Below are 12,324 nucleotides of genomic sequence, written 5' to 3' on the forward strand. Positions count from 1 at the left end.
ATCTCTTAAATGAGTATTCATTTATTCAGCATTTTCTCCCTGCTTCCACTTTGTACCAATCTCTGAGTTAGGTAAACACGTAGCTCACAGTGAATCAAACTGAGACTGTCTCTGTCCTTATAGAGCATACAGTGTTCTGAGAGACACATTTAATCAGACAGTAAAGAAACGTATAAAAATACCACTTAAATGTATGATGTGTTCAGTGAAGCAAGGACCAAAGTATCATGTTAGAGAAAAAAAGGAGACAAAAGGGAAGGAGTTTCATCTTTCTCTAAGGTGCCTTGGAAGGCCATGCACCTTGGAGGTCAATTCGAGCTCACGTTGGAAGGATGAGCTGGAGCAGACCTGTGAAGAGAGGGGCAAGATCCTCCCAGTTGAAGGAACCACACGCCCAAAGGCCAGTAATTTGGAAAAGCTGACCATCTCCTACTGGGAATTGTAAAAAGGCCAGCATATTTGCCTCAAAATGCTAACACAATTGTTTAGTTTCATGAAACTGAAGAGTGCTACTTTCTTATGGACATTTTTGTATGTTTATTTCTCTCAATGGTCAGCTTGCTCAGACACTCGTCCAGAAATGAACATGCTTTAGTTATCACCAAGACCGATATGAGATGATTGCCACCCAGAGGACGAAAAACACTGTAGAGCTTTCCCAGGAAGGCTCCTTCCCCGTGACCTCAGCTCCAGTCTGCAGAAGTTCCTTCCACCAGCACTTCCTTTCTTGTTTCTCACTCCTCTTTACTAGGATTCTGCGTACTCCTCGGTAACAACTAGCTAACTGTGGCCTCATAAACTAGTTTATAGTATTTACCTCCTTTGTGCACATATACTTATCCATCGTTTTGTTCCTCATAGAGTTAGATTCCCTTCACAGAGGAAAGTGAAAATCCCATTACCCCAGGCAACCAGCCTTAGGTTCCATGGTTCTTTTTGCTTCTCTCTAACATTGTCAGTCATCCCACAGGCTACAGAGAAGTGACCGATGCTTCCCATAGAATTCAACCCATTTTACACGTGACGTTTCAGAAGATAGTGACACTGCTCTAAGTTCTTCCTTAAAAACAGTACCAAGTAGAACATTGTGGGTCCAATGGACAGGATGTAAGCATTCTTGGCTGACTTACTGATTGAACTAAGAGAATTGCATATTCCTGGTTGTATCCCTCACACGACACATCATCACATTAGCCAAAGAAATGACTGAGGTACCATGACATGTTCTTGGGGACTGCTCTTCCTGCTAGTTCAACATTTCATTACAAATTTTATTTGTTTTTCTCTTCTGTGAATGAATTACACTACTTAAAATTCTAGACAATAATTTAATTAAAAATACTGTTTACTTGAATTTGCAATTGCACATTTGGAAAAAACAGTGTTCTCACTTAGCTAGCATTTTGTAAATTTCAAGGCAAGTTTTGGCAAAGAATCATATGATTACATAACTATCTGACATGCCTCAAATGTAGTACTATTCATTCAACAAAGCTCTTGGTAAACGAAGTTTCCCACAGAAAAACACCCATGAAGTGCAAATATTGAACTCTAGTTGTAGATTACAACTTTATTCAAAGCATGATGTGGTGGCCTGACTTGAAAGGCATGTGTTTAAAACTCTCAGTATCTGTTTCCTGAGGTCCCATCTAGCTCTAACTTTCAAAGGTTCTAATTAAAATGGACCATCTTGAGATGTTTGTAAACTTGATTTCTCTTTACTTTGGAAAAGAAGACTGAGGAGAATTTCCCTAGGAATAAAAAGTGCCAAAGCACTTATAATTTATTTTTGCAAAATAGGAGACCCTTGCTAGAGTTTTCATTCTGGCAAATGAGAAACAGAAATATGCTCTTGCCAGGAAGCCACTGGGTTCCAAGGAAATGCTTGGCTGAAATCAAGAGAAACCCTCATGTCAGTCAGCTTGATCAAGGATTATCTCAGAGGGAGAGAGGGGTTCTAGCACTTCAGCTCTAGCACTATTAGGAGGCCCTATTTCATCCCCACCTGCTCCTAGGATGCTTGGTATTGCAGAATTCTAATCTATTTTGGTCAATTGTCCATCAGAAACATTACAAAACTATCATTAAAGCATGGTATTTTTTAAAACCCAATTTCCCCATAACCTCAAGTTTATCTTTTTAAAGATGTGTTAAGTCTCACCTCTTTTCTTCAGTTGCTTTACCAAGTGATTAAACCATGGGAAATGTCTCATTTTGTCCAAATTATTTCCTCTAATTTCAGAAAGCGTAAAATGGAGAAATGGATATGTGTTCTAAAACTGAAGGTTTGTTTCAAAGGCTCAATTAGCCTTTGGCTACCAGACTGATTTTCATAGAGGAGGTCCGGCATGTTCCTTTGGTTTCTGTGCCTGAGGCAATGCTTATAGAAATAGTAGGAGTCCCTAAAAGGAAAACACCTAATCATTGCATGATGTCTCCCCACCTCACTTAGGAGACCACTAATATGAGGTTTCTCTACCTTTATCCAAAAACATTTTTCTCCTTTTCAAAATTTACACAATGGAAATATCCCAGAGTCCATGCCCCACTACTTTGCCCTAAGAATAGGTTAGCATTTTGATCTTACCCATGTGGATTAACTCCCCAACTCCTGGAAATAATCACCTGGATGCTCCATAGGTGACTCACACTAACATGACCAAACTGAACCCTTCATTGCCTCCAGAGCTGGTCTGCCTCCTGGGTTCTCCATTTCAGTTTGTGGCCCCACCATCCACTCAAACTGGAAAGCTGAGCATCACGCTGGATTCCTTCCCCTGCACCAGTCTTCAAATCTAACGAATCATCAAGGCCTGTAGATTTTTCCTCCTAAATATGAATCGGTCAATTCCCTCTCCCTCTTCTCTGCTAGCATGTTCTCCCCTGGTCTGTTCTCACATCTTCTGCCCAAATTCTGCAAAAACCATCTAGCACATGTCCCTGCCTATTGTAGAATGGCTTTGAAATGACTCACCCAAATCCCTAAAGCCCATCCACAAGAATGCTCAAATTCAGCACTCTCTATTTCTATTATTTAAACTGCAGAAAAGCCCTTTGAGAGCAAAGTATGAAGCAGCACCAACTTCCTGGTATCCCATTCTCTCACCTCAGGCCTCAGAGCCAGACACCTCACGATGCCAGCATGGACAGGGTGTGTAGGGTGGACAGAGCTGGGCTCTGTGGTCCAGCTCTGCCTGGGCCCCTGCTCATGTGGGAGTGAGAGACATGGGCCGCCCCCTGAAAGGATGGATTCCTGCCAAGCCCATGTGCACTCTGTGCTCAGGGGTCAGGCTTGTTGCTGCGGTCTCCTCCTTTCCATCAGAGCAGGAATCTTTCTTATTGTCCCCTTTCCCTTAAGAAGAAGGGGATTTGTCTTTCACTGCCTCGTTTGCCCTGAAAACCCAGACAGAATTCAGGATCTAAATACCATGGACTTAACTACTTCAACATTCATTGGAGACAAGCTTCGTAACACTTTGGAGATCATTATATTCTTCTATTTAGATTTACTGAGTTTTAAGTTTATTCATTACACACCAAAAAATAGTCTGTGTGTCTAACTTAATTTTCCCTATTCTTTGGAAAATTCGCAGTACTTAAGAAGTTTTTCTATCCTATTACCCTCCTTCAGAACTTTGGAAGTTCCATGTACCCTGCTCTTGTCCTGTTTCCCTCTGAATGAGCTCTTCCACAGTCCCCAGCTGAGGCATCATGGGGCAAATCTGATCATGTCACTCAAGTTAAAAAAATCATTTAAGGGCTCCACTTTGTCTTCAGGATATGACCATCAATCAAAAGTCCCTTGTGATGGGCCAGCTGACCTCCCATCGAACACTGCTTGCCTTCCCCCTGCACCCACCATGTTAGGGTTTCATTTTCTCTCTTGCTATTCCTCTCCCATCAATCCCTCTTATTTTAGCAAATTCCTACCTATCCATTAGGATTTACTTTAGTTTTACTCCCCAGAACACTACTCGTCTGACCTCAGTGCCCTCTGCTCTCTCAGTACCCTGGCATCATGCTGCCATTGTGTGGGGCAGGTTACACTGTAGTATTCTGCATACGTGATTGTTCCTTCATGAGTCAGGTCCTCTATCTCCAGCTGCTGGCAGAGAAGCTACCAAGAGTAGATGTCCAATAGTGTTTCTGAAGTAAATGCATAAATGAAAGGCTCTTGATTCAGGAGGACTGGGTTCCTCTTCAGGACTTAGAAAGGGCGGCAGGTGGCAGTATCTAGCTAGGCCAAAGCGTCATGAGCCAGTTCATAGTGAAGGCAGCAGGAGAGTCAGTAATACCTGCTCCCTGCAGCATGCGCCTTGGGGCACTTTTCCTGCTGCCTTGTTTCTTTCCCTTCCCAGAAGAGTTGAGGAAAATGAAGCCACCACTGACATTTTTGTGGTTGAGGGAGACACCTAACCCTGCAGTGCGGAGCCAGCTGTGCACCCTACTCAGGGCGCATCCCCCCACTTTTGTCCTGCTCGGCCCAGAACTGCTTTAGGAAGGAGAGAAAATGTAGAGGAAATGCTCTGTTACTCAGTATGTAAATCAGCCTCTAGCTGACAACCCACTTCATGGACTGAGGGATTATTGAGAGTATTTACAACCCTACAGTGACTCCTGCTAATTCTTAATTTACTTTCATTAGTTTTCAATCCCACTGAATTGATCTCATTCTCCCATGTTAAATTCTCCAATTCCCCTACACCAGTCTTTACTTATAATAGTTCTAAATAAGTAAACGTAGGCCGAAAGAATGGTTTAGTCAGTGACCCCTAAGTGTTTGCTTTGGTGGTTGTTATAACTGTTATAACTTCCACTTTATATTCTTCCCGTTGTTCCTTATGTTGGTGAACTTCTAACCCAGTAGGCCAGAACGTAGGATTTTCATCACAGTTCATCTCACCCTGAGTGCTCACAGCTTCTTGACTTGCCTGGTGAACAAAATGAGGGCAGGACCTACATGAGGCAGGATCCTAGCAGAGAACAGTAGACTTCGTCAAACGAGAGTTTAGTTGAGGAAAGTTTAATTAAGGGCTTTTTAGAAGTGTCAGCAGTTAGTCACTCCAACGGCAGTGAGAGAATATCTGAGGTCTCACTGCAGTGGGAAACTGTGATTGCCCCTAAGTCTCAAGGTCAAGGGCAAGAGAGAGTTACCAGAATGTAGCAGGAGCTGGAGCCATAGCAGAGGGGCTGCCTGACAGGAGCCGTGGCCACGGGCAGAAGAAACAGTGACTGCCACGCCAGGGCAGGCAATGAAGATGGGGAGAAACACCCTGACCTCTCTCTCCTGCTGCCCTCTGACCTTCTGCTGGTGACTCGTTGACTCCCCCCAGTCAGAATTCAGAAGCCAGGGAGGCCAAGTGTTTGCTGGGGGATCAGCCCCTGAGGGCAAGAGCAGGGCAGAGACTGGGTCTGAGGGCAGGCAGAGTATCACAAGCACAGGACCTATCTCATTCCCAGTTTTCTCCCCAGTACCTAGCACAGTGCTTTTTGCCTGGCTCTCCGTATTTGTAAACAAGTGATTCCATTTGAAGCACAGTTGACCCTTGAACAACTTGCGTTTGAACATACAGGTCCACTTACACACACATCTTTTTTTCAACTGACCCAGGCAGTGGAAGCCACATTCTTCAAGGGTAGACTCCATCTTTGTGAATTCCTATATGTAATTTCCTGTAACCCTGGGTTGTTCAAGATACATGCATGCCTATGTTCTTCACAGCATTATTTAAAACTAGAAGCCCGGTACACGAAATTTGTGCACAGGTGTGAGAGTGTGTGTGTGTGTGTGTGTATGTTTGTCCCTTAGCCAAGCCTGCACCCTCTCCAATCTGGGACCCCTCGAGGGATGTCCAACTGCTCATTTAGGCCCGATCACAATCCAGAACTCCACTGCAGGCCATCTTGTGGTGGCCATCTTTGACCACATGGACGTGGCCAACTTGTGTGTGGGACTGACGGTCAATTTGCATACTGGTCATGACTAATTAGTATATTTGGTCATGGCTAATTAGCATACCCAAGCTAATTAGCATATCCTTCTCTTATTATACCAAGCTATGGAAGTAACCTAAGTGTCCATCAATAGATGAATGGATAAAGAAGGTGCTAATTTGTATTTAGAGACAAACTAGAGTAATCCAAAAGTATTTGAGAATTCCTGGTAAAATTATTCATCAAGCAAAGACTGGTTGGCCATAAGTCTCTTCTCTATTACCTGTGTTTCTTTACCAATTCCCCATTCATTATTACAACCCCATCATGGACTTCAGGTTTTGAGAAAATTTGTTTACCAAACATAATTTTAAATCAATTATTATTCATCAAAACCGCACATTGTCGCCCAACTTCTTTTTTAATTTTTTTTATTGATTTCAGAGAGGAAGGGAGAGGGAGAAAAAGATAGAAACATCAATGATGAGAATCATTGATTGGCTGCCTCCTGCACGCCCCACATGGGTGATCAAGAATGCAACCCAGACATGTGCCCTTGACTGGAATCGAACCCAGGACCCTCCGGTCCGCAGGCTGGCACTCTATCCACTGAGCCAAACCAGCCAGGACCAGATGGCAACATAAAATACCACACAGAATTTATATACAGCCCAACCAAAAGGTAAAGTAATTTGACCATTTAGCTCACCTCTGCAATCTTATCAAGAAAAACACACACTTGTTTAATACCCCACTATGTCTTTGTCCCTGTGACTCACGTCACAAAGCTTCATTCAGGACCTCTAAGATCAAGAATCAATGGAGTAAGTCTTGAAATTTGATAAACTGATGTTCTAGAGCAGAGTTAAAGGCAACATGAAATTTACAATAGACTTTGTGACCACCAGGTCTCCTTTTATATGAATGTGTTATGTATTCACATATAAATTTATTTATTCAGATCTATAGAATAATGCACTGCTTCAAAGGAGAAGATCTGTGTCTTGTCCTGGGTCAAGAGATCCTTTTTATCTACCATAGTTCCCACTAATCTCTGAAAACACGTGGGTCTCTAAACATCTAGATACTCAGCTTCTCAAATCACCTCACCGCTGGTTATGGAGCTGGATCTGTCTTCTCATTTCATGCAGTTTTTTCTCTGAGAAATGGGAATAAAAACCTTTGCTCATTAAAAGCAAAGGTTGGAGTTTTATGTGTTTATGGCAACACTTCGGCTATCTGCTTCAAGATCACTCTTTTATGTAAGACACTTTTCAGATCCTGGGAAGATAGATGTAAAAACCACATTCACTTATCAGAGTTATGCAACTATTACAGGCTTAGCATGAAATAACATATTAAGTTTGCAGTCTGTTTCAAATCTAGTATTGGCTGGGTCCTCTGTTGAACTTTGCATCCACAGTTTTAGGGAGAAACAAGAACATTAGCATTTTCATCACTAATCATCAACTTGTAGTGGCTAATCTGTGTATAAGTAGCTCAGCTTCCATGTATTCAAAGTTCAGAAATATGATAGAAATCCCCAGGACACACGTTGTTCAGTTTTAACAAGCATTCCCCAAGTGAGGAACAAAGCCTGCTGCCAGAGAGCCTTTGGAAGAAGGGCCTTCCCTGAGGCTGAGTGTGGGCTGGGCAGGACGTGGGATTTAAGAAAACCTTGTGCAGAACAGGAGTCATGCTGAATTGTAGGAGCAGTGAGAGGAGAGTTCCAGAGTGGCTGCAGTGGTGTCAGCGGACATGACACTGGTCTCAGGAGAGCCGAAGAGGCGCCTTTGTCTTGGTCACGGTGGGAGAGCAGCACCTGCTCATTGCAACTGGGTGTAGGTGCCTCAGGTTCTTTTTGGCTTCAGCAGCTGACCACACTGCAAAAAAGGGCTATGACAGAAATCTGAATTGGGCCTTTTTGGGTTTTTGTGTGTGGATTTCATGCAACAATAGAGCTGACCTCCTTTTCCTGGCTGGATATGAGTTTGTCTAAGCAAGGAAAAGTTTCTTGGGGTGGGGTTGGGGAGGCAATACCCTCTGAGAACACAGTGGCAAGCAGGAGGTACGCACACACTCTGTCTGCTGAAGGACAACTTCTATTGTCCTTTGAGGTCTTGGGTGCTATGACTTTGATGTTCCTGTGTAACAGTGGGGAGATAGAGTGACTACCTCCTGGTGTGTGTATGTGGGTATCTCAGTATTTCTTCAACATCAGGTGAATGGGGTGAGGGTTGATCCATGCAACCCGGGTGCTTGGGGTCTTCTTCTCAGGTCATGTTGTTGGCTAAATAAAGTTTCTTGTGGTTGAAGGACTAAGGCTCATGTTCTCTGGCTGGTTGTAGGTCAAACATAATCTCAGCATGGCTCACTCCATAGTCTCTCAAGCTTTTAATTTCCTGACTTCCAATCTCCCTCCAGTCTTATATAACACTAGAGGCCCAGTGCACAAAAATTTGTGCACTCAGGGGGAGGGGGGGTCCCCCAGCCCGGCCTGTGCCCTCTCGCAGTCTGGGACCCCTCGGGAGATAACGACCTGCTGGCTTAGGCCTGCTCCCGGGTGGCAGAGGGCAGGCCCAATCCCAAGGTGCAGCCCCTGGTCAGGCTCAGAGCAGGGCTGATTGGGGAGTTGGGGCGCTGTCCCATCATGCACAGAGCAGGGCGGATCGGGGGGTTGCGATGCCACCCTCAGTCACGCTCAGGGTAGGGCCGATTGGGGGGTTGGGGCACCGCCCCCTGTCACACTCAAGGCAGGGTCGATGGGGAGGTTGCGGCGCCACCCCCTGTCACTCACAGAGCAGGGCCGATCAGGGGGTTGGGGCACCGCCACTGTCACACTCAGGGCAGGGCCGATGGAGAGCTAATGGCTCTACCCTGTCACACACAGAGCAGGGCCCGTGAGGGGGAGGGGCGTTGGGGCCCCGCACTCTGTCACACACAGAGCAGGGCCGATCAGGGGGTTGGTGCGCTGCACCCTGTCAAACACAGAGCTGCAGGGCTATCAGGGGATTGGGGAGCTCCCCCCTATCAGGCACAGAGCAGGGCTGATCAGGGGGTTTGGGCGCTGCCCCCTGTCAAGCTGATCCTGGTGCCGGGAGCCTCACTGCTCCACTGATCCCGGTGCCGGGAAGCATATTACCCTTTTACTATATAGAATAGAGGCCTGGTGCATGGGTAGGGGCTGGCTGGTTTGCCCTGAAGGGTGTCGTGGATCAGGGTGGGGGTCCCCACTGGGGTGCCTGGCCAGTCTGGGTGAGGGGCTGAGGGCTGTTTTCCAAAAGCGGGTGACTGAAGCTCCCAACCACTCCTTTTTTTCTTTTTTCTTTTTTTATTCTGGGCCAGCTTTAGCTCTGAGGCCTCGCTGCTGAAAACATCGATACAATGTTGCGGCCGACTGGCTGAACCTGGCTGACTGACAGCCGGTTTCTGGGGTTTTGTTTAGCTTCTTATTTGCAACATAGTACATAGTTGCTTAGAGTTGCAGTTGAGAGGCCGGCAAGTCAGGCGGGGAACGTTGGAGTCCGCAGTCATGGGAGCAAGCAAGCCTCCCTGCTCGCTTCAGTGCATGGCTGCCGGCCATCATCTTGGCTGACAGTTAATTTGCATAAGGATATGCTGATTAGCCAATGGGAAGAGTAGCGGTTGTATGCTAATTACCATGTTTCTCTTTTATTAGTGTAGATAGTCAAGGGAGTGACTAACCCATTACCATTTGCCATATAATATAACCTAACATAAACTAAACAAGGGAGTGACTAGCCCATCATACTCAAAGGTTCTAGCCACACTTAAGTGTAGGGGATCATATACGGTGTGTACCCCAGGGGTGGAAATCTTACAAGTTACTATGAATTCTTTCTACTACACCATGCCAATAGAATTCAGAACCAGAAATCCTCAATTTCAAGTAACTATAAATTATTAAGTAATATGACTGACAACAATTTGATTGCCAACTCTTTCTTCAAGACTTTCTAGTATATTGGATAGCGCTACTTTTACTATGGGGCAAATTGATTAAATACTTCAATGATACTTACATATTAATTACAAGGACTGAATTCAATGAGACAATGTATGCAAATTACCTAACAAATTAAGGACTCCATGAATATTAGATATTGATAGTAATAACTTCTGTTTTTCATGGGAAGTAATAATGTCACTAATTATACGAGAGATGCAAATCAAAATGACAATGCGGTATCATCTCACACCTGCCAGAATGGCGATCATCAACAAATCAACAAACAACAAGTGTTGGAGAGGATGTGGAGAAAAAGGAACCCTTCTGCACTGCTGGTGGGAATGCAAACTGGTGCACCCACTATGGAAAACAGTATGGAGTTTCCTCAAAAAACTAAAAATGGAACTCCCATTTGAACCAGTGATTCCACTTCTAGGAATATATCCCAAGAAGCCAGAAACACCAATCAGAAAGGATATATGCACCCCTATGTTCATAGCAGCACAATTCACCATAGCTAAGATTTGGAAACAGCCTAAGTGTCCATCAGCAGATGAGTGGATTAGAAAACTGTAGTACATCTACACAATGGAATACTATGCTGCGGTAAAAAAAGAAGGAATTATTGCCATTTGCAACAGCCTGGATGGAACTGGAGAGCATTATGCTAAGTGAAATAAGCCAGTCAGAGAAAGATAAGTACCATATGATCTCACTCATTTGTGGAATATGAACAACATATACTGATGAACAGGGACAGATCCAGAGACAGAGAAACAGCGATCAGACTATCAATCCCCAGAGGGAAAGTAGGGGAGGGAGGGGGTAAGGGGGAGAGATCAACCAAAGGACTTGTATGCATGAATATGGGCCAAACCAATGGAAAATGGACAACAGGGGTATGAGAGCATGAGGGGGGGGAGGGGGAAGTTGAGGGTTAATGGGAAATGAGGACACATGTGTAATACCTTAACCAATAAAGAAATTTAAAAAAATACTTCAATGATACTTACATACTAATAACAAGGACTGAATTCAATGAGACAATGTATGCAAATTACCTAGCAAATTAAGGACTCCGTGAATGTTAGATATTGATAGTAATAACTTGTGTTTTTCATGGGAAGTAATAATAGTTTTAAATTTTGAGAAGAAATCTTGCCATCATTAAAATACTATTTTTATTTTTAAGATACTTTTATTTTGTTGCAACATGGAATTTGTATTATCTTGTATTACGTTAAAGTATTGTGAACATTTGGTATTTCTACATCTCAGGAATTATATTTCTATTTGCCAAGCACATCATAAAATGATTTAAAATAAGTCAACAAAACACTTGTGGGACATTGGAATGTTTGTACTCTGGCTCTCACAGAGAAAACGGGAGTGAACATCTTTGTGGTTTTGGAGTTTGGCTTCTCTTAGGTTATTTCCCAAGAACCTCAGGAGACTTGCAAACAAAATCCCCTCTCAGTGCTCTTCATGGCAAGGTTCCCAGCTCCACAGACACAGCATCATTGGTAAGCATATCAGCTCCCTCCACAACTTGGCTGCAGTGTTAAAATGAAAATTAAATACTAATTGTATAGTAATTAATAGTAACTAATGTGGGTATTTTCCAAAATGGCTCTAGGAACTTAAAATCTTGACCCGGAATTCTATGCCCTGGTACTAAATTGCTCCCTGCTCTTCATTTTACACCTCATCCCTCAACCTGCTTTCAAGTCTTCAGACTATTTATGTACACATTTTGTGCTCATTTTTTTCTTTTTAGATATTTAAAAAATAATGTTAATCTTATCAGTTTGTCAAGAAATTTTATCCTCTAGAAATGAAGGATTTAAAAAATGTTTCTTTATTGTTGAAAGAATTACAGATGTCCCCTTTTTATGCTCATTAACCCCTTCCACACTGCTCCCTCCCTCTCCCAGGCCTTCATCCCATTATTGTCTGTGTTCATGGATTATGCATATATGCATAAAAGTTCTTTGGTTAATCTCTTCCCGCCCCCACTTTTCCTCTGAAATACGTCAGTCTGTTGTATGCTTCAATGTTTCTAGCTCTATTTGTCTTCCAGTTACAATAATCTCTCGTATTTTCTTATCAATTATGAGACCTCTAGGTAAAAAGGAGATGGGTCTCTTGCAGAGATGCTGGTTTTTCCCTCCTACATTTGGGAATCAAATGCCAGCACTGCTCATTATTAGCTGAATAACTGTATTAGAGATGCCAGTCCTTGCCCTCCTGTTAATATTCCAAGTGAGTCTGTAATTTGTTACAATAGCAATTAAAGCTTTTTGTAATGTGTCCATCTGGTGGCTGTGAGTAGTCATATTGCTCTTTCTGACCGAAGCCTGGAAAGGTTCTCCTATTTTAAGAATGCATGTCATTAAATTGAGTCCATATAGACAATCCAA

This window comes from Myotis yumanensis, unplaced genomic scaffold (genome assembly GCF_028538775.1).
Source record: "Myotis yumanensis isolate MYYU_CA2020_CCGP unplaced genomic scaffold, mMyoYum1.0.hap1 SCAF_1, whole genome shotgun sequence".
Taxonomy (NCBI): domain Eukaryota; kingdom Metazoa; phylum Chordata; class Mammalia; order Chiroptera; family Vespertilionidae; genus Myotis; species Myotis yumanensis.